This window comes from Symphalangus syndactylus, chromosome 4 (genome assembly GCF_028878055.3).
Source record: "Symphalangus syndactylus isolate Jambi chromosome 4, NHGRI_mSymSyn1-v2.1_pri, whole genome shotgun sequence".
NCBI classification, from domain to species: Eukaryota; Metazoa; Chordata; class Mammalia; order Primates; family Hylobatidae; genus Symphalangus; species Symphalangus syndactylus.
Window position 1 is genome coordinate 8,124,020 of NC_072426.2, and position 27,047 is coordinate 8,151,066.

Consider the following 27,047-nt stretch of genomic DNA (forward strand, 5'->3'; position numbering starts at 1 on the left):
AGAAGCTGAGTTCTGCCATCAATCAGAATGAGACTGGAAAAAGACCTCCGAGTTTCATGTGAGAATTGCAGACCGGTTGACACCTTGATTTCAGACTTGTGAGACCCAGAGCAGAGGATGCAGTTGAGTCACACACTCAGATTCCTGACCCATGGAAAATGTGAAATAATACACTTGTGTTGTGTTACACTTCTAATTTTGTTGTAATCTGTTATGCAGCAAGAGGAAACTGACATATTATGAAGGTTACACAGCTGATGAGGAGTTAAGTATTTTGCTGAGGAAGCTCAGCTGCAAATCCTCTGGCCTCTCCCATTATAGATGGTTGCCTTCAAATTCGAGGACTCAGCCGTGAACCAGTCCAGGGAACTAGCACAACCCTTGTCCTCTGGGCCAAGCTCCTAGGTAGTTCCACTCTCATTAGAGAATTACGGTTTGGTCCTCTGATGACCAAATTTAAAGACAAATTATTGGTGATTTGAAATTTATCTGAATGCTAATATATGATTAGCTCTAACAATCCTTAAAAAGAAAGAAAGATTTTCTAATAATTACTTTTATTCCTTTAGCAAATATAAGTACATCTGAATCAGGTCTTTTAAACTGATTTTCTTTTAATGAAAATAAAAGTTGGGAGCCTGAAAGAATACATACAATGTAAAAGCACAATAGAGCTAAGATATTTGAGGAAGTGTCTATTCAGGGCAGCTTGAATCTATGCTCCTGGAAATAACATTTTAAAAATAAAAAAGAGAAAGATCTAAATATTTTAAAGGGTGTATGTACCTAATAATACCTATCTTTTCCAATTTTATTTCAAATGTGCCATGCTGCCATAAAATAAAGGTAAGTTTTTTTTCTTTGTTTGTTTGTGTTTGACTTGTATATCTTTATCACAGGAGTATAACAAAGATTATATGTATAGTCATTAATCAATTTGCATTCCAGATTGTTATTATATATATATTTGCATTCCAGATTGTCCATATATAGGGAAATAGATAAGTTGAAACAACTTTCAGAAAGAAATGAAGCAAAAGTGGTTAATAAATATAATAGCATAAAAATTATTGTAAGAAACCGAAAGATTTGTAGCCCGTAAAGATTTCATTAATGTGGTGAGAGACACAGGCTCCGTATCTCTCTGTTGTCAGAGTTAACTTGATTTCCTCACAAAAAAGTGCTTTCAACAATCATTGTGGTTGCTTATCCTAGAATTATAGAATATGTTTTTCTTTGCTCAATTGTAAAGTAGTAATTAGTGCTTATTCTCAGGATATTTTAAATAATGTGCGAGAACAATTTACAATCTCAAGGAAGATGACTGCAAAGCGGCTTTTAAAACACTGTGTATATGATTCAAAAATCATTGGTAAAGACATAACAATCGTGTTGTGTTGAATACTTACTTCCAAATCGATGCCAAAGATTGTTGGCCACTAGTTAACCATATTTTGAACTATAAGAAACAAAATCTTTGGCAAATTCTCTCTGTAAAAGCATCAGAAACCTAAAAAGCCTCTACTTAGAAAATGAAATTTCCCTTATAATAACCTTTCCTCCAAAGGGTTATATTTTTGTAATGTTATGGAAGAAATAAAAATTATTTGACAAAGTAAAATTTTAAATGCCTAAAAATACAGCCTGATATGAGTTTTCACATTCATACCAATTTTTAAACTAAATATAAGCATGTGTATATATATATACACTCACATATATGCTGCCATTTGTAGTTTTACTTAGACATGTTGATTCAGTGCAGTGGTTATTCCAAATTTTGTCTGAAATATTTTAGATTAACTATTTAAAGAATAGTCCCTGTATTGAAAAATTGTCCATCCCATGGCAGTGCAGATGATAAGCTTTCTGTACTTCTGTATTATTCCCTGCTCTCAACAGCTGCTCTTAATTGAACCCTAGGTACGATTTAGGATTGTTTTCTTTTGCTTTGTTGTTCTAAGAATTCTCACTTTAAATCCGTCTAAGGTTACAACAGCCTCTTATCATGTAGCTTTCGTACAAATGTGACATGGTCTCATTATATTTCTGCCAATGGATTTTATCGCTTTAATAATCCTTTGCAATATTTATAGAATGTCATGATGAATCATATTATATTTATCATATCACACAATAAATAGCATGACATGCTAATAAATCATTCCAGTTTGGAGAGTGTTGAAATTATTCTTTGTAAGCTTACATCAAAATGATTAGTCAGCATCCAGTCTCTGCATTAAATCTGTAGTCTTACACCAATTTATAACTTAGAATGGATAATGCAAATGAATACTCAAAATTATTTAATTATTTGCTAATATTTTATATAAGTTAACTTCTTTAGTTGTACAAAATACTAAATTACGGAACCAAATATTTTTTATAATGAACCATTTTCTTAAGAATAATACAATAGACATAAGTCTAATAAGACTTTGCAAAAATTGAGATGTTTGTTGAACATTTTTCAAATTAGCAAGAATAAATTTAAGAGAAAACTTTATTTTAAGGATATTAGAATCCACAGAGAAGAAAGGAATAGAGAAATATGATTTAGTCTGCCAATTTTATATGTGAAAAAACATAGGCTCACCTATGTTAAGGAATGCAATCAGTTAGACTGACAAAGAAATGAAATTAGAAATTAGGTTTTCAGACATTTATCTTAGTGGTACTTTATAATAAGTTCTTTTCTGTTCTCTTTAAAATTTCATGTTGAGTTTTAAGAATTTAAGAAATAATATATAAATATTAAAAGATAATTAAGCTGATAGATATAATCAATCAAGTTAGCTTAGATTGCATCAGAATCTTTTGGAATCCGGGTGTTATCTTCTTGGCTGCGTGTTTGAAGCCAGCAATTTCTTTTCAATTGTCTTTTGCCTTAATGTGAATTCTTTATTAGCTCTTTCGAAACAAAGACACTTTCCATGGACAAATACCAGTCTCCAGCTCGATGACTGTAGGGTTCCTGAGGTTGTGTGGCTGACACAGGAAGCCCGAGGCAATAGCTGAGCAAAGTGGTTCAGGTTGTGAATTCTGGAGTCGGCTTTTTTGGTTTGAATCCCAGATTAGACACAAATCAGAAATGTGATCACAGGCCAGTTATCTGATTTTTCTAAGCCCCAGTTCCCTTCTGTTAAAAATGGGGATAATAAAGAATACAACACAGCTCACATCTGTTGTATGATTAATTATTGTATATCAAGATCAAAGGAGGACAATATCTGCATAATAATCAGCAAATAACAGCTATTGTGTATACTAGTAACAGGGACTAAGAGGAATCTTTCTGAACAAATGTTTGGAAAACATGGTAGAGATTGGCAGCCAAATTTAGTCAAATAGTTTACAGAATTCCTGCAATTCACTGCTTTTCTTTACAATAGATACCAGAGCCTTGGAAATGTTTTTTTTAAAAAAAACTATTGTTTACCTAAAGATCCATAAATATATCAGGCTCCGCACAATTAAGTAGAAAAAGAATCTTTTTTATATTATTATTATCCTGTAGCATTTATCTGTACTTGGTGTCATATCAAAAACCTTTGCGAGAGGGCCTGGTTTCTTCCAATTACAAAGTAGGAAATGTATTTATTTTGTAAACTTTCACCAGTGCTCTAGTTACCAGTATTTATTTTTGCCTTCTAGTCTTACGAGAAATCTCACTGAAAACTACAATACCCTCTAGTGTACATGATTGCATATAGTTTAAACATTGTTGTTTTAGGATTTTTATGCAAAGTAGTAAAAATTTGAGGTTAAGCCCTAAAATATCATTTTATTCATTTATCTGGCAAACTTACTGAACATGTAATATGTGATGGATAGTAATTTAGCTGCTGGATATATAGCAGTGAACGACGGGTAAAAATTTGTGTTCTCTTAAAATCTAAAGGGGTAAGACAATTATCAAAGAAAATATTTAAAACTCTTAATATGTCGTGTATTGGTGAGTGCTAAGGAGAAGAAGTACACGTGGAGGGTGGAGGGTTACAAGGTCAGGAAAGACTTCATTAAGCAGGTGAAATGTGAGCAAAGGCACAAATGAAAAGAGAAGGCAAGCCCTGCAGAATAGCCTAGTTGTTAAGAGCACAGACTTTGCAGGTACAGAGGCGTGCAGGTGTCTGGTGTGTTTGAGGGAGGGTAAGGAGTTCTGTCTGACTGGGCTGTAGTCAGCAAAAGGACAGTGAGAGCAGAAGGGGACAGCGGGGTAATGGAGCCAAATTACATAGTTCCTTGTAGGCCTCCGTAACACCTCAGGCTTTTACTTTGAATGAGATGGAAAGCCACTGAGGAGTTTGTAACCAGCCATACCTTATGGTCTGGTTTAATACGAGAAACTGTCACTGTGGGTGCCATGGAGAAGGTGCCCTAAGAGGCCACAGTGTGTTCATAGGAAATGCTAAGCCTTCTACCTGTGTGCCAGACACTGTCACCTCTCACCTAATGCAGGAACATCATTCCCCCAACTTTTCCCTTTCTTCTGCATCATCAATTCTCCTCTTGCTAATTAATAATATTCTTCATATGCAAACATGCTACAATTATTCTTATTTTAAAATACCTTTCCACATTCTACAAATCTCTCAAGATACTGCCTCCGTTCTCTGATCCTCAGAGCAAAACTCCATGCACCCATTATACCCAAATCCTTTCATCTTGGTTTTTAAAGATTCCACCCCAATCTGCCTTCTCCTTTTCTACTGTCCAAAATTTGTTGTTGCCAAGGACAACATTGATCTCCATATTCTTCAACTTTTAGTCCTTTTCACAGAATTTGACACAGGTAATCACTGACTTCTCCTTGAAACATGTTTGTCACCTGGGTTCCAGGTCACAGTATTGTCAGTTCCATTCACCTTGTTACAGCTGCTGCTTCCTGCGTTCCTTCGTTCACCACCATCTTCCTGATTTCTCAGTTACAGCACAGAAGGGATGATTCTGGCATTTATTTACTTTATTTAAATGCATTTTCTTTTTTATCTCAGATGGTGTCATGCTTTAACTCCTATGCGTATACTGCCGATTTTCAAGTGTTTAATCCCCAGCCTTCATTGTGCTGTAGAACTCTACAATTGTACATTGAGCCACCTAGTTGATATCACTTCTTGAAATCTAATAAGTAACTCAAGGTTATTATTTGCAAAATTGACCCTCTGATTTTCTCCCTAAACCTGGTTCTGCCGCAACTTGGCCAGCTCAATAAATGACAGTTTTATTCTTCGATAATTTAAACCAAACTCTATGAAGTTATCCTTACCTGCTATTTCTAGTTTTCCCAGATTCAATCCATCAGGAAATCCTGCAAGTCTACTTTTAAACTGAATGCCTGTTGAGGTAATTTGCACTGCCACTACTTGGTATAAACCACCATCAGCTCTCAATGGAATATTGCCTTAGTTTCCTGTTTGCGTCTAGAGCTGATGAAGCCGGACAGCGGGCTGATGGCTAGTTTTTCTTTTTTCCTGAAAGAAATAAATTATTGTAATTTGGTGGGTCTTAAATAACTGACTTAGAAATTATGTAATCTCATTAAAATTCCTACACTATTTTTTAATGAAAATTAGAAACATCCTAAACTTTGTTTAGTAAAGTCTTGACAAGTTCTTTCTGTGTGAGTTTTAATGGCGAAATCTTGTTCAAGAACAAAGAACACGTTCAGACGTGTTAGGTAAGGGAAGGTCTAAGCTAAACTCAGAGAGAAGAGGCCTATTGCTTTATTTGAATTTGTGATTCTTTGAGATTCTTAATGTCACAAAAACAAGTATAAAAAGAAACCATACAAATACCTCATTAGCCATCTAGTTTTTAATATGCTGTCTAACCAAGGGTTGCATTTCTTGAGTCAAAGGTAGCATTTTATGATTCATAGTTTCTACCATTGCTAAAATTTTAAATTTGGTCTTAACATTTGATTGGTTCTCTTTCATAATTGCAATTTCAGGGCCTATAGTTTGTCTGGGTTGATAATTATTCAGATGAATGATTTATCCATTTAGATAAACATCAACTGGTTCTAATAATTTGCAGTTACTGTTTATGTCAGGTTGCTTAATCATAAATGCTTTCTTGAGACCCCCTCTTTGTCAAAACTGTTCTTTAGATTCCCACAAAACACTTTTGGAGTTAGAATTTTCCCTATCATTTCTAAAGATAAATGGAAGAACTCAGAAATTAATTTGACCTCTTTGCTGCCTTGCCATCCTGCTTAATTACTACAGAGTTAACTATAAAAGCTATTATCTCATCAGTAACTATCTAATTTATAATATCCTATATTGAGTATAAAATGTATGAACTGGTTGGGTTATCTGGCTTTATGTTACATAATTGCCCATTCAAATTTTTATTTCAACCTGGTTTATGTGCTTTGCGACATTTCGGATATATTCGTATTTTTAGGTATTTCTCGTTTTAGTAGAGACTGATGTTCTTAAATACAAGCTTTTACTTTGATTTTTATCAGCATTGTGAGCAATTTGCTCATTTTCTAATCGGACGTTTTCAGGTCATAGAAAAATTAAGGAATGATATTGTCATTTAAATTCACTAAGAGAGTTGGAAACACCAGTAGTGATTTACAAGTTAAGGAAAGTAAACAGACGCTTTAAAAATATATATTTTTTAATGATTATATTATTATTAATTGAAAGCTGATTTTTAGGAATGGAAACAAATGTAGATTTGTGGGTTCTTAATGTCAAGCTAACACCTGTTTCTGGTAGTTTAATTTACTTTGGTTCACTGTCTTCTTCATGTAAGAGTAAAAACTGTTTTGTGGAACACACTTCAGTACCAAGAAAAGCTTGTTAATAGCTGTTCTACAGTATATATTCTCAAATTCGTGTCATGCCACATCTTTTCATATGTTGTAAGTCAGTGGTTTAGGACATTAAAAAATGATGTTTCTCAAAACACTTGTTATTTTCTCACACATACTGTGTTCTAGCATTCTAGAAGTGTTTTGGTAGATTTAAAGATTGGTTTGCTCTGTCACACTATAATCTAACAAAGTTTTCTTTGGCTTTTAAATCTAATCTCTGAGGCTGGATAGTAGGCTTTCTTTCCCCCACAAAAAAACTCTTCGTTGGATTTTTTTTCCTTGAGGCATATCAAATTCTTATTTCCTTTAGGTTATAAATAAATAGAGACTCAAAACATTGTGTCAAAACTTTTTCATATTTTACCCCCTATTTTGTGGAGAAATGTTTCGAAAAGTAGCCAATGCTATATTTCTTAGTTGTATTTTATTTTTATTTTTACTTCATATTATGTTGAATATAAAATAAAACTTGAGAGATGCATTTACCAGTTTATTCAATAAGGCCTTTTCTTTATATATACTCCTAGATAAATTTTAGCAGGAAAGTCAGAAACTTGTACTAAATTAAAGCTTAGTTTTTTTTTTGTTTTTTTTTTTAAGACCTACAAACTCCTCTTGTATCAGCACACTTCATATTATGGCTTAAGCTGTTATCAGAAATACTATTTCTTAATATCATATATTATTTTTAAAGCGCAAAAATTTAATACAGCTCTATTTATTAAGACCCTCACAGATCAAGAGCTGAGGGTGTTTATAAATGAAACATAAAAGATGACAGACATAGGGCCAGTGGTCTCGAGCAATGTCCATGAAACCCCAGTGCAGGAATGCAGGCAGGCCTCAGAGGTAGTAAAGTTATACTAAGAAGTAGAAAGTTGACAATTGTTTCTCTACCTATTCAGACCTCTGTTTCCTCATTTGTCAAATGAAATCAATAATAGAAAGTACCTCCCAGGACAAACGATGGGATGGATATAAAGCATTCTTACACTTTAGCACATAATAATTTTTCAGTGTTCCACAAGAAACCTTTATTTTGATTTATTTTATTTTGTCCCTATTCTTTCCCCAGTCACTTGAAATGTTGGAATGAAGGTGAGGGGACTGATCTGCTTACTGCTCTTGTGTTGTGGCTGAAATTTGTAGGGGAGGCTGCTCTCCATAATTAAGTCTAGTATCATTGTTTCATACGTGTGCCTTTAATATTTTTAAAACATTTATTTAAAAACTTAAGCCTAACTGATTTGTGAACTTCTCAGAATGAGTATTCTTCTGAAAATGTTAAATTAATAAGAAAATTAAGCACAATATAAGGAAGACATTTATATAAAAACTGAACAATAAGTTAAATTGGAGTGTAGTCAAAGGCACTTGGGATGCTAGAGCTGTTATAAGTGAGCTTTCAATTTATGTCAAGAGTCCTGGTAGATGGAAGATTAAGAGTCTTTGTATCTTACCATCTTATAAAGTAAGTTATACGGGTTCAACTAGAGAGATGAGCAGTGTCCTGACAAACGTGAATACGGGTTCCCTTTTAAAAACGTTTCTAATAAAGGCATTGCGTTGAGCTTGCCTCCAATGTGGCATCTCGGTGGAGACCTGAAGCTGAGGCTCCAGGTCCGTGGAGGTCATTTCTCACTCTTCAGTTCCATCAGATGATGTGCCAGGGGTTAGGAGAAGCTACACCCCGTCTCACATTTCAACTCTGCTGCAATGAGAAGGAAATAAGCCAAGGAAAATGCCTTACTGCGTTAAGGCAGGGGCAAGAGAGAAGAAGAGCACCATGGTTTGCTCATGATTAAAAAATATTCAGCCAGATGGCCCACAAGTAAATGTGGCCCAATTAATTGGTAATGTGTAATCAGATTAGAATCTCTTGCCTTCTTAGAGGAGTAAGAAATGGGCAAAGATATGGACAGAGGTGCCAAACATATCTTCTTTCTTAATTTCTCATCAGGAAAAATGTTGATTATGAGTAAAAAGGAAGGAATTAATTGAAGTTAAACTAATATTAAGTGAGATGGATCAATATGTTAGGTTAAATACTTGTCATTAATCTGGAGGAATTAGTATAAAGTAAAATATAAGACTGTTCATTGTAAAATAGTCAATAAAATGAATATAAAGGCACATAGCCCACATATGCTAGTTTTTTAATGAAAAAGGAAAGTTCTGTTTCAGATATGGCCCTTCAAAATATATGTAAAGAAGACACAAAATAAATTGATCAAAAAATGGTAAAGTAACATGTCAGATTACTTTTAAAAATTGTTCCTTTAAGCAAAAGTTAATGAAATGGTGGTAGTTGCATATAAAGAAAGAAATATGTGACAATAGGGTCTTTCATATTCACTAGAAACATATTTGGGGATGAGACTTAACCCATAAGGCATGAATACGAACAGAAATGGAAGACATTCAGACACAAGGGATCATTTGTGAGACATGAGATTGGTCGTATTTATCCTGCTGAGTTCTTTGTTGAAACGACATTGCTTCCCCACATCATATTTCCCACAGCCCGTCTGAATTATGCTGTGTGGAGCCGTGTCACCCAGGCTTTCTGTGCCAGGGCCACCGTGTGATGGCTCATCCAGTATCTACTATCCACTAGCCAGTAACTTAAAAGGCTGAGAGTGGCCAGGGGAGGAAGAAAGATTATGTCATTATTACCAGGAAGGCAAGGTACACTGGTGATATCTACAGCCTGAATGTTTCTACAGGAAGAGTGTTTCACAAAGGCTCAATCAAAAATATAGTTCAACTCTTTTAGTTGAATGCAAAGAACAGAACGAAGTTTCACAGAATGCTTCGGTGTAGTTTAGATTTGAATATATTCCTTTTTCACTATTACCCTCTTAGCGCTCCGAATGTCCACTTGCATTTTCTACAGAAAGAGTGTTCAGAACGGCGCAATGAAAAGTATGGTTTAATTCTGTTAGCTGAATGCACATATCAGAAATAAGTTTCACACAATGCTTCTGCGTAGTTTTTATTTGAAGATATTATTTTTCCCAATATAGGCCTCTTAGCGCAAAGAATGTCCAATTGCAGTTTCTACAGAAAGAGTGTTTCAGAACGGCTCAATCAAAAGTAAGGTTCAACACTGTTAGTTGAATGCACAGAACAGAAAGAAGTTTCATACAATGCTTCTGTGTAGTTTATATTTGAGCATATTACTTTTTCCACTGTTACCCACTTAGCGCTCCGAATGTCCAGTTGCATTTTCTACAGACAGAGTGTTTCAAAACTGCTCAATCAAAAGTATGGTTTAAATCTGTTAGCTCAATGCTCAGATCAGAAAGAAGTTTCACAGAATGCTTCTGTGTAGTTTATATTTGAATATATTCCTTTTTCCACTACTACCCTCTTAGCGCCCCAAATGTCCAGTTGCATTTTCTACAGAAAGAGTGTTCAGATCTGCTCAATCAAAAGTATGGTTTAAATCTGTTAGCTGAAAGCACAGATCAGAAAGAAGTTTCACCGAATGATTCTGTGTAGTTTATATTTGAAGACATTCCTTTTTCCACTATTACCCTCTTAGCGCTCCGAATCTCCACTTGCATTTTCTACAAAAAGAGTGTTTCATAACTGCTCAATCAAAAATATGTTTTATCTCTGTTAACTGAATTTACAGATCAGAAATAAGTTTCACAGAATGCATCTGTGTAGTTTTTATTTGAAGATATTCTTTTTCCCAATGTAGGCCTCGTAGCGCTTAGCATGTCCAATTGCAGTTTCTACAGAAAGAGTGTTTCAGAACGGCTCAATCAAAAGTAAGGTTCAACTCTGTTAGTTGAATGCACAGAACAGAAAGAATTTTCACAGAATGCTACTGTGTAGTTTATATTTGAATATATTCCTTTTTCCACTATTACCCTCTTAGCGCTCAGAATGTCCACTTGCATTTTCTACAGAAAGAGTGTTCAGAACTGCGCAATCAAAAGTATGGTTTAACTCTGTTAGCTTAATGAACATATCAGAAATAAGTTTCACACAATGCTTCTGTGTAGTTTTTATTTGAAGATATTATTTTTCAAAATAGAGGCCTCTTAGCGCTCAAAATGTCCAATTGCAGTTTCTACAGAAAGAGTGTTTCAGAAAGGCTCAATCAAAAGTAAGGTTCAACTCTGTTAGTTGAATGCACAGAACAGAAAGTAGTTTCATACAATGCTTCTGTGTAGTTTATATTTGAACATATTCTTTTTTCCACTATTACCCACTTAGCGCTACGAATGTCCAGTTGCATTTTCTACAGACAGAGTGTTTCAAAACTGCTCAATCAAAAGTATGGTTTAACTCTGTTAGCTGAATGCTCAGATCAGAAAGAAGTTTCACAGAATGCTTCTGTGTAGTTTATATTTGAATATATTCCTTTTTCCACTACTACGCTGTTAGCGCTCCAAATGTCCAGTTGCATTTTCTACAGAAAGAGTGTTCAGATCTGCTCAATCAAAAGTATGGTTTAACTGTGTTAGCTGAATGCACAGATCAGAAAGAAGTTTCACCGAATGATTCTGTGTAGTTTATATTTGAAGACATTCCTTTTTCCACTATTACCCTCTTAGCGCTCCGAATCTCCACTTGCATTTTCTACAAAAAGAGTGTTTCATAACTGCTCAATCAAAAATATGTTTTATCTCTGTTAACTGAATTTACAGATCAGAAATAAGTTTCACAGAATGCATCTGTGTAGTTTTTATTTGAAGATATTCTTTTTCCCAATGTAGGCCTCTTAGCGCTTAGCATGTCCAATTGCAGTTTCTACAGAAAGAGTGTTTCAGAACGGCTCAATCAAAAGTAAGGTTCAACTCTGTTAGTTGAATGCACAGAACAGAAAGAATTTTCACAGAATGCTACTGTGTAGTTTATATTTGAATATATTCCTTTTTCCACTATTACCCTCTTAGCGCTCAGAATGTCCACTTGCATTTTCTACAGAAAGAGTGTTCAGAACTGCGCAATCAAAAGTATGGTTTAACTCTGTTAGCTTAATGAACTTATCAGAAATAAGTTTCACACAATGCTTCTGTGTAGTTTTTATTTGAAGATATTATTTTTCCCAATAGAGGCCTCTTAGCGCTCAAAATGTCCAATTGCAGTTTCTACAGAAAGAGTGTTTCAGAAAGGCTCAATCAAAAGTAAGGTTCAACTCTGTTAGTTGAATGCACAGAACAGAAAGTAGTTTCATACAATGCTTCTGTGTAGTTTATATTTGAACATATTCTATTTTCCACTATTACCCACTTAGCGCTACGAATGTCCAGTTGCATTTTCTACAGAAAGAGTGTTTCAAAACTGCTCAATCAAAAGTATGGTTTAACTCTGTTAGCTGAATGCTCAGATCAGAAAGAAGTTTCACAGAATGCTTCTGTGTAGTTTATATTTGAATATATTCTTTTTTCCACTACTACTCTCTTAGCGCTCCAAATGTCCAGTTGCATTTTCTACAGAAAGAGTGTTCAGATCTGCTCAATCTAAAGTATGGTTTAACTCTGTTAGCTGAATGCACAGATCAGAAAGAAGTTTCACAGAATGATTCTGTGTAGTTTATATTTGGAGACATTCCTTTTTCCACTATTACCCTCTTAGCGCTCCGAATCTCCACTTGCATTTTCTACAGAAAGAGTGTTTCAGAACGGCTCAATCAAAACTAAGGTTCAACTCTTTTAGTTGAACAAACAGAACAGAAAGAAGTTTCACACAATTCTTCTGTGTAGTTTTTATTTGTAGACATTCTTTTTCCCAATATAGGCCTCTTAGAGCTCAGAATGTCCAATTGCAGTTTCTACAGAAAGAGTGTTTCAGAACGGCTCAATCAAAAGTAAGGTTCAACTCTGTTAGTTGAATGCACAGAACAGAAAGAAGTTTCACAGAATGCTACTGTGTAGTTTATATTTGAATATATTCCTTTTTCCACTATTACCCTCTTAGCGCTCCTAATGTCCATTTGCATTTTCTACAGAAAGAGTGTTCAGAACTGCGCAATCAAAAGTATGGTTTAACTCTGTTAGCTTAATGAACATATCAGTAATAAGTTTCACAAAAGGCTTCTGTGTAGTTTTTATTTGAAGATATTATTTTTCCCAATAGAGGCCTCTTAGCGCTCAGAATGTCCAATTGCAGTTTCTACAGAAAGAGTGTTTCAGAAAGGCTCAATCAAAAGTAAGGTTCAACTCTGTTAGTTGAAGTCACAGAACAGAAAGAATTTTCATACAATGCTTCTGTGTAGTTTATATTTGAACATATTCTTTTTTCCACTATTACCCACTTAGCGCTACGAATGTCCAGTTGCATTTTCTACAGACAGAGTGTTTCAAAACTGCTCAATCAAAAGTATGGTTTAACTCTGTTAGCTGAATGCTCAGATCAGAAAGAAGTTTCACAGAATGCTTCTGTGTAGTTTATATTTGAATATATTCCTTTTTCCACTACTACTCTCTTAGCGCTCCAAATGTCCAGTTGCATTTTCTACAGAAAGAGTGTTCAGATCTGCTCAATCAAAAGTATGGTTTAACTCTGTTAGCTGAATGCACAGATCAGAAAGAAGTTTCACAGAATGATTCTGTGTAGTTTATATTTGGAGACATTCCTTTTCCACTATTACCCTCTTAGCGCTCCGAATATCCACTTGCATTTTCTACAGAAAGAGTGTTTCAGAACGGCTCAATCAAAACTAAGGTTCAACTCTTTTAGTTGAACAAACAGAACAGAAAGAAGTTTCACACAATTCTTCTGTGTAGTTTTTATTTGTAGACATTCTTTTTCCCAATATAGGCCTCTTAGCGCTCAGAATGTCCAATTGCAGTTTCTACAGAAAGAGTGTTTCAGAACGGCTCAATCAAAAGTAAGGTTCAACTCTGTTTGTTGAATGCACAGAACAGAAAGAAGTTTCATACAATGCTTCTGTGTAGTTTATATTTGAACATATTCTTTTTTCCACTATTACCCACTTAGCGCTACGAATGTCCAGTTGCATTTTCTACAGACAGAGTGTTTCAAAACTGCTCAATCAAAAGTATGGTTTAAATCTGTAAGCTGAATGCTCAGAGCAGAAGGAAGATTCACAGAATGCTTCTGTGTAGTTTATATTTGAGTATATTCCTTTTTCCACTACTACGCTCTTAGCGCTCCAAATGTCCAGTTGCATTTTCTACAGAAAGAGTGTTCAGATCTGCTCAATCAAAAGTATGGTTTAACTCTGTTAGCTGAATGCACAGATCAGAAAGAAGTTTCACCGAATGATTCTTTGTAGTTTATATTTGAAGACATTCCTTTTTCCACTATTAACCTCTTAGCGCTCCGAATCTCCACTTGCATTTTCTACAAAAAGAGTGTTTCATAACTGCTCAATCAAAAATATGTTTTATCTCTGTTAACTGAATTTACAGATCAGAAATAAGTTTCACAGAATGCATCTGTGTAGTTTTTATTTGAAGATATTCTTTTTCCCAATGTAGGCCTCTTAGCGCTTAGCATGTCCAATTGCAGTTTCTACAGAAAGAGTGTTTCAGAACGGCTCAATCAAAAGTAAGGTTCAACTCTGTTAGTTGAATGCACAGAACAGAAAGAATTTTCACAGAATGCTACTGTGTAGTTTATATTTGAATATATTCCTTTTTCCACTATTACCCTCTTAGCGCTCCGAATGTCCACTTGCATTTTCTACAGAAAGAGTGTTCAGAACTGCGCAATCAAAAGTATGGTTTAACTCTGTTAGCTTAATGAACATATCAGAAATAAGTTTCACACAATGCTTTTGTGTAGTTTTTATTTGAAGATATTATTTTTCCCAATATAGGCCTCTTAGCGCTCAGAATGTCCAATTGCAGTTTCTACAGAAAGAGTGTTTCAGAAAGGCTCAATCAAAAGTAAGGTTCAACTCTGTTAGTTGAATGCACAGAACAGAAAGAAGTTTCATACAATGCTTCTGTGTAGTTTATATTTGAACATATTCTTTTTTCCAGTATTACCCACTTAGCGCTACGAATGTCCAGTTGCCTTTTCTACAGACAGAGTGTTTCAAAACTGCTCAATCAAAAGTATGGTTTAACTCTGTTAGCTGAATGCTCAGATCAGAAAGAAGTTTCACGGAATGCTTCTGTGTAGTTTATATTTGAATATATTCCTTTTTCCACTACTACTCTCTTAGCGCTCCAAATGTCCAGTTGCATTTTCTACAGAAGGAGTGTTCAGATCTGCTCAATCAAAAGTATGGTTTAACTCTGTTAGCTGAATGCACAGATCAGAAAGAAGTTTCACAGAATGATTCTGTGTAGTTTATATTTGGAGACATTTCTTTTCCACTATTACCCTCTTAGCGCTCCGAATCTCCACTTGCATTTTCTACAGAAAGAGTGTTTCAGAACGGCTCAATCAAAACTAAGGTTCAACTCTTTTAGTTGAACAAACAGAACAGAAAGTAGTTTCACACAATTCTTCTGTGTAGTTTTTATTTGTAGACATTCTTTTTCCCAATATAGGCCTCTTAGCGCTCAGAATGTCCAATTGCAGTTTCTACAGAAAGAGTGTTTCAGAACGGCTCAATCAAAAGTAAGGTTCAACTCTGTTAGTTGAATGCACAGAACAGAAAGAAGTTTCATACAATGCTTCTGTGTAGTTTATATTTGAACATATTATTTTTTCCACTATTACCCACTTAGCGCTACGAATGTCCAGTTGCATTTTCTACAGACAGAGTGTTTCAAAACTGCTCAATCAAAAGTATGGTTTAACTCCGTTAGCTGAATGCTCAGATCAGAAAGAAGTTTCACAGAATGCTTCTGTGTAGTTTATATTTGAATATATTCCTTCTTCCACTACTACTCTCTTAGCGCTCCAAATGTCCAGTTGCATTTTCTACAGAAAGAGTGTTCAGATCTGCTCAATCAAAAGTATGGTTTAACTCTGTTAGCTGAATGCACAGATCAGAAAGAATTTTCACAGAATGATTCTGTGTAGTTTATATTTGGAGACATTCCTTTTTCCACTATTACCCTCTTAGCGCTCCGAATCTCCACTTGCATTTTCTACAGAAAGAGTGTTTCAGAACGGCTCAATCAAAACTAAGGTTCAACTCTTTTAGTTGAACAAACAGAACAGAAAGAAGTTTCACACAATTCTTCTCTGTAGTTTTTATTTGTAGACATTCTTTTTCCCAATATAGGCCTCTTAGCGCTCAGAATGTCCAATTGCAGTTTCTACAGAAAGAGTGTTTCAGAACGGCTCAATCAAAAGTAAGGTTCAACTCTGTTAGTTGAATGCACAGAACAGAAAGAATTTTCACAGAATGCTACTGTGTAGTTTATATTTGAATATATTCCTTTTTCCACTATTACCCTCTTAGCGCTCCTAATGTCCATTTGCATTTTCTACAGAAAGAGTGTTCAGAACTGCGCAATCAAAAGTATGGTTTAACTCTGTTAGCTTAATGAACATATCAGTAATAAGTTTCACACAATGCTTCTGTGTAGTTTTTATTTGAAGATATTATTTTTCCCAATAGAGGCCTCTTAGCGCTCAGAATGTTCAATTGCAGTTTCTACAGAAAGAGTGTTTCAGAAAGGCTCAATCAAAAGTAAGGTTCAACTCTGTTAGTTGAATGCACAGAACAGAAAGAAGTTTCATACAATGCTTCTGTGTAGTTTATATTTGAACATATTCTTTTTTCCACTATTACCCACTTAGCGCTACGAATGTCCAGTTGCATTTTCTACAGACAGAGTGTTTCAAAACTGCTCAATCAAAAGTATGGTTTAACTCTGTTAGCTGAATGCTCAGATCAGAAAGAAGTTTCACAGAATGCTTCTGTGTAGTTTATATTTGAATATATTCCTTTTTCCACTACTACTCCCTTAGCGCTCCAAATGTCCAGTTGCATTTTCTACAGAAAGAGTGTTCAGATCTGCTCAATCAAAAGTATGGTTTAACTCTGTTAGCTGAATGCACAGATCAGAAAGAAGTTTCACAGAAGGATTCTGTGTAGTTTATATTTGGAGACATTCCATTTCCACTATTACCCTCTTAGCGCTCCGAATCTCCACTTGCATTTTCTACAGAAAGAGTGTTTCAGAACGGCTCAATCAAAACTAAGGTTCAACTCTTTTAGTTGAACAAACATAACAGAAAGAAGTTTCACACAATTCTTCTGTGTAGTTTTTATTTGTAGACATTCTTTTTCCCAATATAGGCCTCTTAGCGCTCAGAATGTCCAATTGCAGTTTCTACAGAAAGAGTGTTTCAGAACGGCTCAATCAAAAGTAAGGTTCAACTCTGTTTGTTGAATGCACAGAACAGAAAGAAGATTCATACAATGCTTCTGTGTAGTTTATATTTGAACATATTCTTTTTTCCACTATTACCCACTTAGCGCTACGAATGTCCAGTTGCATTTTCTACAGACAGAGTGTTTCAAAACTGCTCAATCAATAGTATGGTTTAACTCTGTAAGCTGAATGCTCAGAGCAGAAGGAAGATTCACAGAATGCTTCTGTGTAGTTTATATTTGAGTATATTCCTTTTTCCACTACTACGCTCTTAGCGCTCCAAATGTCCAGTTGCATTTTCTACAGAAAGAGTGTTCAGATCTGCTCAATCAAAAGTATGGTTTAACTCTGTTAGCTGAATGCACAGATCAGAAAGAAGTTTCACCGAATGATTCTTTGTAGTTTATATTTGAAGACATTCCTTTTTCCACTATTACCCTCTTAGCGCTCCGAATCTCCACTTGCATTTTCTACAAAAAGAGTGTTTCATAACTGCTCAATCAAAAATATGTTTTATCTCTGTTAACTGAATTTACAGATCAGAAATAAGTTTCACAGAATGCATCTGTGTAGTTTTTATTTGAAGATATTCTTTTTCCCAATGTAGGCCTCTTAGCGCTTAGCATGTCCAATTGCAGTTTCTACAGAAAGAGTGTTTCAGAACGGCTCAATCAAAAGTAAGGTTCAACTCTGTTAGTTGAATGCACAGAACAGAAAGAATTTTCACAGAATGCTACAGTGTAGTTTATATTTGAATATATTCCTTTTTCCACTATTACCCTCTTAGCGCTCCGAATGTCCACTTGCATTTTCTACAGAAAGAGTGTTCAGAACTGCGCAATCAAAAGTATGGTTTAACTCTGTTAGCTTAATGAACATATCAGAAATAAGTTTCACACAATGCTTCTGTGTAGTTTTTATTTGAAGATATTATTTTTCCCAATATAGGCCTCTTAGCGCTCAGAATGTCCAATTGCAGTTTCTACAGAAAGAGTGTTTCAGAAAGGCTCAATCAAAAGTAAGGTTCAACACTGTTAGTTGAATGCACAGAACAGAAAGAAGTTTCATACAATGCTTCTGTGTAGTTTATATTTGAACATATTCTTTTTTCCAGTATTACCCACTTAGCGCTACGAATGTCCAGTTGCCTTTTCTACAGACAGAGTGTTTCAAAACTGCTCAATCAAAAGTATGGTTTAACTCTTTTAGCTGAATGCTCAGATCAGAAAGAAGTTTCACGGAATGCTTCTGTGTAGTTTATATTTGAATATATTCCTTTTTCCACTACTACTCTCTTAGCGCTCCAAATGTCCAGTTGCATTTTCTACAGAAAGAGTGTTCAGATCTGCTCAATCAAAAGTACGGTTTAACTCTGTTAGCTGAATGCACAGATCAGAAAGAAGTTTCACAGAATGATTCTGTGTAGTTTATATTTGGAGACATTTCTTTTCCACTATTACCCTCTTAGCGCTCCGAATCTCCACTTGCATTTTCTACAGAAAGAGTGTTTCAGAACGGCTCAATCAAAACTAAGGTTCAACTCTTTTATTTGAACAAACAGAACAGAAAGAAGTTTCACACAATTCTTCTGTGTAGTTTTTATTTGTAGACATTCTTTTTCCCAATATAGGCCTCTTAGCGCTCAGAATGTCCAATTGCAGTTTCTACAGAAAGAGTGTTTCAGAACGGCTCAACCAAAAGTAAGGTTCAACTCTGTTAGTTGAATGCACAGAACAGAAAGAAGTTTCATACAATGCTTCTGTGTAGTTTATATTTGAACATATTCTTTTTTCCACTATTACCCACTTAGCGCTACGAATGTCCAGTTGCATTTTCTACAGACAGTGTGTTTCATAACTGCTCAATCAAAAATATGTTTTATCTCTGTTAACTGAATTTACAGATCAGAAATAAGTTTCACAGAATGCATCTGTGTAGTTTTTATTTGAAGATATTCTTTTTCCCAATGTAGGCCTCTTAGCGCTTAGCATGTCCAATTGCAGTTTCTACAGAAAGAGTGTTTCAGAACGGCTCAAACAAAAGTAAGGTTCAACTCTGTTAGTTGAATGCACAGAACAGAAAGAATTTTCACAGAATGCTACTGTGTAGTTTATATTTGAATATATTCCTTTTTCCACTATTACCCTCTTAGCGCTCCGAATGTCCACTTGCATTTTCTACAGAAAGAGTGTTCAGAACTGCGCAATCAAAAGTATGGTTTAACTCTGTTAGCTTAATGAACATATCAGAAATAAGTTTCACACAATGCTTCTGTGTAGTTTTTATTTGAAGATATTATTTTTCCCAATATAGGCCTCTTAGCGCTCAGAATGTCCAATTGCAGTTTCTACAGAAAGAGTGTTTCAGAAAGGCTCAATCAAAAGTAAGGTTCAACTCTGTTAGTTGAATGCACAGAACAGAAAGAAGTTTCATACAATGCTTCTGTGTAGTTTATATTTGAACATATTCTTTTTTCCACTATTATCCACTTAGCGCTACGAATGTCCAGTTGCATTTTCTACAGACAGAGTGTTTCAAAACTGCTCAATCAAAAGTATGGTTTAACTCTGTTAGCTGAATGCTCAGATCAGAAAGAAGTTTCACAGAATGCTTCTGTGTAGTTTATATTTGAATATATTCCTTTTTCCACTACTACTCTCTTAGCGCTCCAAATGTCCAGTTGCATTTTCTACAGAAAGAGTGTTCAGATCTGCTCAATCAAAAGTATGGTTTAACTCTGTTAGCTGAATGCAAAGATCAGAAAGAAGTTTCACAGAATGATTCTGTGTAGTTTATATTTGGAGACATTCCTTTTTCCACTATTACCCTCTTAGCGCTACGAATCTCCACTTGCATTTTCTACAGAAAGAGTGTTTCAGAACGGCTCAATCAAAACTAAGGTTCAACTCTTTTAGTTGAACAAACAGAACAGAAAGAAGTTTCACACATTTCTTCTGTGTAGTTTTTATTTGTAGACATTCTTTTTCCCAATATAGGCCTCTTAGCGCTCAGAATGTCCAATTGCAGTTTCTACAGAAAGAGTGTTTCAGAACGGCTCAATCAAAAGTAAGGCTCAACTCTGTTAGTTGAATGCACAGAACAGAAAGAAGTTTCATACAATGCTTCTGTGTAGTTTATATTTGAACATATTCTTTTTTCCACTATTACCCACTTAGCGCTACGAATGTCCAGTTGCATTTTCTACAGACAGAGTGTTTCAAAACTGCTCAATCAAAAGTATGGTTTAACTCTGTTAGCTGAATGCTCAGATCAGAAAGAAGTTTCACAGAATGCTTCTGTGTAGTTTATATTTGAATATATTTCTTTTTCCACTACTACGCTCTTAGCGCTCCAAATGTCCAGTTGCATTTTCTACAGAAAGAGTGTTCAGATCTGCTCAATCAAAAGTATGGTTTAACTCTGTTGGCTGAATGCACAGATCAGAAAGAAGTTTCACCGAATGATTCTGTGTAGTTTATATTTGAAGACATTCCTTTTACCACTATTACCCTCTTATCGCTGCGAATCTCCACTTGCATTTTCTACAAAAAGAGTGTTTCATAACTGCTCAATCAAAAATATGTTTTATCTCTTAACTGAATTTACAGATCAGAAATAAGTTTCACAGAATGCATCTGTGTAGTTTTTATTTGAAGATATTCTTTTTCCCAATGTAGGCCTCTTAGCGCTTAGCATGTCCAATTGCAGTTTCTACAGAAAGAGTGTTTCAGAACGGCTCAATCAAAAGTAAAGTTCAACTCTGTTAGTTGAATGCACAAAACAGAAAGTATTTTCACAGAATGCTACTGTGTAGTTTATATTTGAATATATTCCTTTTTCCACTATTAGCCTCTTAGCGCTCCGAATGTCCACTTGCATTTTCTACAGAAAGAGTGTTCAGAACTGCGCAATCAAAAGTATGGTTTAACTCTGTTAGCTTAATGAACACATCAGAAATAAGTTTCACACAATGCTTCTGTGTAGTTTTTATTTGAAGATATTATTTTTCTCAATAGATGCCTCTTAGCGCTCAGAATGTCCAATTGCAGTTACTACAGAAAGAGTGTTTCAGAAAGGCTCAATCAAAGTAAGGTTCAACTCTGTTAGTTGAATGCACAGAACAGAAAGAAGTTTCATACAACGCTTCTGTGTAGTTTATATTTGAACATATTCTTTTTTCCACTATTACCCACTTAGCGCTACGAATGTCCAGTTGCATTTTCTACAGACAGAGTGTTTCAAAACTGCTCAATCAAAAGTATGGTTTAAATCTGTTAGCTGAATGCTCAGATCAGAAAGAAGTTTCACAGAATGCTTCTGTGTAGTTTATATTTGAATATATTCCTTTTTCCACTACTACTCTCTTAGCGCTCCAAATGTCCAGTTGCATTTTCTACAGAAAGAGTGTTCAGATCTGCTCAATCAAAAGTATGGTTTAACTCTGTTAGCTGAATGCACAGATCAGAAAGAAGTTTCACAGAATGATTCTGTGTAGTTTATATTTGGAGACATTCCTTTTTCCACTATTACCCTCTTAGGGCTCCGAAACTCCACTTGCATTTTCTACAGAAAGAGTGTTTCAGAACGGCTCAATCAAAACTAAGGTTCAACTCTTTTAGTTGAACAAACAGAACATAAAGAAGTTTCACACAATTCTTCTGTGTAGTTTTTATTTGTAGACATTCCTTTTCCCAATATAGGCCTCTTAGCGCTCAGAATGTCCAATTGCAGTTTCTACAGAAAGAGTGTTTCAGAACGGCTCAATCAAAAGTAAGTTTCAACTCTGTTAGTTGAATGCACAGAACAGAAAGAAGTTTCATACAATGATTCTGTGTAGTTTATATTTGAACATATTCTTTTTTCCACTATTACCCACTTAGCGCTACGAATGTCCAGTTGCATTTTATACAGACAGAGTGTTTCAAAACTGCTCAATCAAAAGTATGGTTTAACTCTGTTAGCTGAATGCTCAGATCAGAAAGAAGTTTCACAGAATGCTTCTGTGTAGTTTATATTTGAATATATTCCTTTTTCCACTACTACGCTCTTAGCGCTCCAAATGTCCAGTTGCATTTTCTACAGAAAGAGTGTTCAGATCTGCTCAATCAAAAGTATGGTTTAACTCTGTTAGCTGAATGCACAGATCAGAAAGAAGTTTCACCGAATGATTCTGTGTAGTTTATATTTGAAGACATTCCTTTTACCACTATTACCCTCTTAGCGCTCCGAATCTCCACTTGCATTTTCTACAAAAAGAGTGTTTCATAACTGCTCAATCAAAAATATGTTTTATCTCTGTTAACTGAATTTACAGATCAGAAATAAGTTTCACAGAATGCATCTGTGTAGTTTTTATTTGAAGATATTCTTTTTCCCAATGTAGGCCTCTTAGCGCTTAGCATGTCCAATTGCAGTTTCTACAGAAAGAGTGTTTCAGAACGGCTCAATCAAAATAAGGTTCAACTCTGTTAGTTGAATGCACAGAACAGAAAGATTTTTCAGAGAATGCTACTGTGTAGTTTATATTTGAATATATTCCTTTTTCCACTATTACCCTCTTAGCGCTCCGAATGTCCACTTGCATTTTCTACAGAAAGAGTGTTCAGAACTGCGCAATCAAAAGTATGGTTTAACTCTGTTAGCTTAATGAACATATCAGAAATAAGTTTCACACAATGTTTCTGTGTAGTTTTTATTTGAAGATATTACTTTTCCCAATATAGGCCTCTTAGCGCTCAGAATGTCCAATTGCAGTTTCTACAGAAAGAGTGTTTCAGAAAGGCTCAATAAAAGTAAGGTTCAACTCTGTTAGTTGAATGCACAGAACAGAAAGAAGTTTCATACAATGCTTCTGTGTAGTTTATATTTGAACATATTCTTTTTTCCACTATTACCCACTTAGCGCTACGAATGTCCAGTTGCATTTTCTACAGACAGAGTGTTTCAAAACTGCTCAATCAAAAGTATGGTTTAACTCTGTTAGCTGAATGCTCAGATCAGAAAGAATTTTCACAGAATGCTTCTGTGTAGTTTATATTTGAATATATTCCTTTTTCCACTACTACTCTCTTAGCGCTCCAAATGTCCAGTTGCATTTTCTACAGAAAGAGTGTTCAGATCTGCTCAATCAAAAGTATGGTTTAACTCTGTTAGCTGAATGCACAGATCAGAAAGATGTTTCACAGAATGATTCTGTGTAGTTTATATTTGGAGACATTCCTTTTTCCTCTATTACCCTCTTAGAGCTCCGAATCTCCACTTGCATTTTCTACAGAAAGAGTGTTTCAGAACGGCTCAATCAAAACTAAGGTTCAACTCTTTTAGTTGAACAAACAGAACAGAAAGAAGTTTCACAAAATTCTTCTGTGTAGTTTTTATTTGTAGACATTCTTTTTCCCAATATAGGCCTCTTAGCGCTCAGAATGTCCAATTGCAGTTTCTACAGAAAGAGTGTTTCAGAACGGCTCAATCAAAAGTAAGGTTCAACTCTGTTAGTTGAATGCACAGAACAGAAAGAAGTTTCATACAATGCTTCTGTGTAGTTTATATTTGAACATATTCTTTTTTCCACTATTACCCACATAGCGCTACGAATGTCCAGTTGCATTTTCTACAGACAGAGTGTTTCAAAACTGCTCAATCAAAAGTATGGTTTAACTCTGTTAGCTGAATGCTCAGATCAGAAAGAAGTTTCACAGAATGCTTCTGTGTAGTTTATATTTGAATATATTCCTTTTTCCACTACTATGCTCTTAGCGCTCCAAATGTCCAGTTGCATTTTCTACAGAAAGAGTGTTCAGATCTGCTCAATCAAAAGTATGGTTTAACTCTGTTAGCTGAATGCACAGATCAGAAAGAAGTTTCACCGAATGATTCTGTGTAGTTTATATTTGAAGACATTCCTTTTTCCACTATTACAATCTTAGCGCTCCGAATCTCCACTTGCATTTTCTACAAAAAGAGTGTTTCATAACTGCTCAATCAAAAATATGTTTTATCTCTGTTAACTGAATTTACAGATCAGAAATAAGTTTCACAGAATGCATCTGTGTAGTTTTTATTTGAAGATATTCTTTTTCCCAATGTAGGCCTCTTAGCGCTTAGCATGTCCAATTGCAGTTTCTACAGAAAGAGTGTTTCAGAACGGCTCAATCAAAAGTAAGGTTCAACTCTGTTAGTTGAATGCACAGAACAGAAAGAATTTTCACAGAATGCTACTGTGTAGTTTATATTTGAATATATTCCTTTTTCCACTATTACCCTCTTAGCGCTCCGAATGTCCACTTGCATTTTCTACAGAAAGAGTGTTCAGAACTGCGCAATCAAAAGTATGGTTTAACTCTGTTAGCTTAATGAACATATCAGAAATAAGTTTCACACAATGCTTCTGTGTAGTTTTTATTTGAAGATATTATTTTTCCCAATATAGGCCTCAGCGCTCAGAATGTCCAATTGCAGTTTCTACAGAAAGAGTGTTTCAGAAAGGCTCAATCAAAAGTAAGGTTCAACTCTGTTAGTTGAATGCACAGAACAGAAAGAAGTTTCATACAATGCTTCTGTGTAGTTTATATTTGAACATATTTTTTTTTCCACTATTACCCACTTAGCGCTACGAATGTCCAGTTGCATTTTCTACAGACAGAGTGTTTCAAAACTGCTCAATCAAATGTATGGTTTAACTCTGTTAGCTGAATGCTCAGATCAGAAAGTAGTTTCACAGAATGCTTCTGTGTAGTTTATATTTGAATATATTCCTTTTTCCACTACTACTCTCTTAGCGCTCCAAATGTCCAGTTGCATTTTCTACAGAAAGAGTGTTCAGATCTGCTCAATCAAAAGTATGGTTTAACTCTGTTAGCTGAATGCACAGGTCAGAAAGAAGTTTCACAGAATGATTCTGTGTAGTTTATATTTGGAGACATTCCTTTTTCCACTATTACCCTCTTAGCGCTCCGAATCTCCACTTGCATTTTCTACAGAAAGAGTGTTTCATAACTGCTCAATCAAAAATATGTTTTATCTCTGTTAACTGAATTTACAGATCAGAAATAAGTTTCACAGAATGCATCTGTGTAGTTTTTATTTGAAGATATTCTTTTTCCCAATATAGGCCTCTTAGCGCTTAGCATGTCCAATTGCAGTTTCTACAGAAAGAGTGTTTCAGAACGTCTCAATCAAAAGTAAGGTTCAACTCTGTTAGTTGAATGCACAGAACAGAAAGAATTTTCACAGAATGCTACTGTGTAGTTTATATTTGAATATATTCCTTTTTCCACTATTACCCTCTTAAGGCTCCGAATGTCCACTTGCATTTTCTACAGAAAGAGTGTTCAGAACTGCGCAATCAAAAGTATGGTTTAACTCTGTTAGCTTAATGAACGTATCAGAAATAAATTTCACACAATGCTTCCGTGTAGTTTTTATTTGAAGATATTATTTTTCCCAATATAGGCCTCTTTGCGCTCAGAATGTCCAATTGCAGTTTCTACAGAAAGAGTGTTTCAGAAAGGCTCAATCAAAAGCAAGGTTCAACTCTGTTAGTTGAATGCACAGAACAGAAAAAGTTTCATACAATGCTTCTGTGTAGTTTATATTTGAACATATTCTTTTTTCCACTATTACCCACTTAGCGCTACGAATGTCCAGTTGCATTTTCTACAGACAGAGTGTTTCAAGACTGCTCAATCAAAAGTATGGTTTAACTCTGTTAGCTGAATTCTCAGATCAGAAAGTAGTTTCACAGAATGCTTCTGTGTAGTTTATATTTGAATATATTCCTTTTTCCACTACTACTCTCTTAGCGCTCCAAATGTCCCGTTGCATTTTCTACAGAAAGAGTGTTCAGATCTGCTCAATCAAAAGTATGGTTTAACTGTGTTAGCTGAATGCACAGATCAGAAAGAAGTTTCACAGAATGATTCTGTGTAGTTTATATTTGGAGACATTCCTTTTTCCACTATTACCCTCTTAGCGCTCCGAATCTCCACTTGCATTTTCTACAGAAAGAGTGTTTCAGAACGGCTCAATCAAAACTAAGGTTCAACTCTTTTAGTTGAACAAACAGAACAGAAAGAAGTTTCAAACAATTCTTCTGTGTAGTTTTTATTTGTAGACATTCTTTTTCCCAATATAGGCCTCTTAGCGCTCAGAATGTCCAATTGCAGTTTCTACAGAAAGAGTGTTTCAGAACGGCTCAATAAAAAGTAAGGTTCAACTCTGTTAGTTGAATGCACAGAACAGAAAGAAGTTTCATACAATGCTTTTGTGTAGTTTATATTTGAACATATTCTTTTTTCCACTATTACCCACTTAGCGCTACGAATGTCCAGTTGCATTTTCTACAGACAGAGTGTTTCAAAACTGCTCAATCAAAAGTATGGTTTAACTCTGTTAGCTGAATGCTCAGATCAGAAAGAAGTTTCACAGAATGCTTCTGTGTAGTTTATATTTGAATATATTCCTTTTTTCACTACTACGCTCTTAGCGCTCCAAATGTCCAGTTGCATTTTCTACAGAAAGAGTGTTCAGATCTGCTCAATCAAAAGTATGGTTTAACTCTGTTAGCTGAATGCACAGATCAGAAAGAAGTTTCACCGAATGATTCTGTGTAGTTTATATTTGAAGACATTCCTTTTTCCACTATTACCCTCTTAGTGCTCCGAATCTCCACTTGCATTTTCTACAAAAAGAGTGTTTCATAACTGCTCAATCAAAAATATGTTTTATCTCTGTTAACTGAATTACAAATCAGAAATAAGTTTCACAGAATGCATCTGTGTAGTTTTTATTTGAAGATATTCTTTTTCCCAATGTAGGCCTCTTAGCGCTTAGCATGTCCAATTGCAGTTTCTACAGAAAGAGTGTTTCACAAAGGCTCAATCAAAAGTAAGGTTCAACTCTGTTAGTTGAATGCACAGAACAGAAAAAGTTTCATACAATGCTTCTGTGTA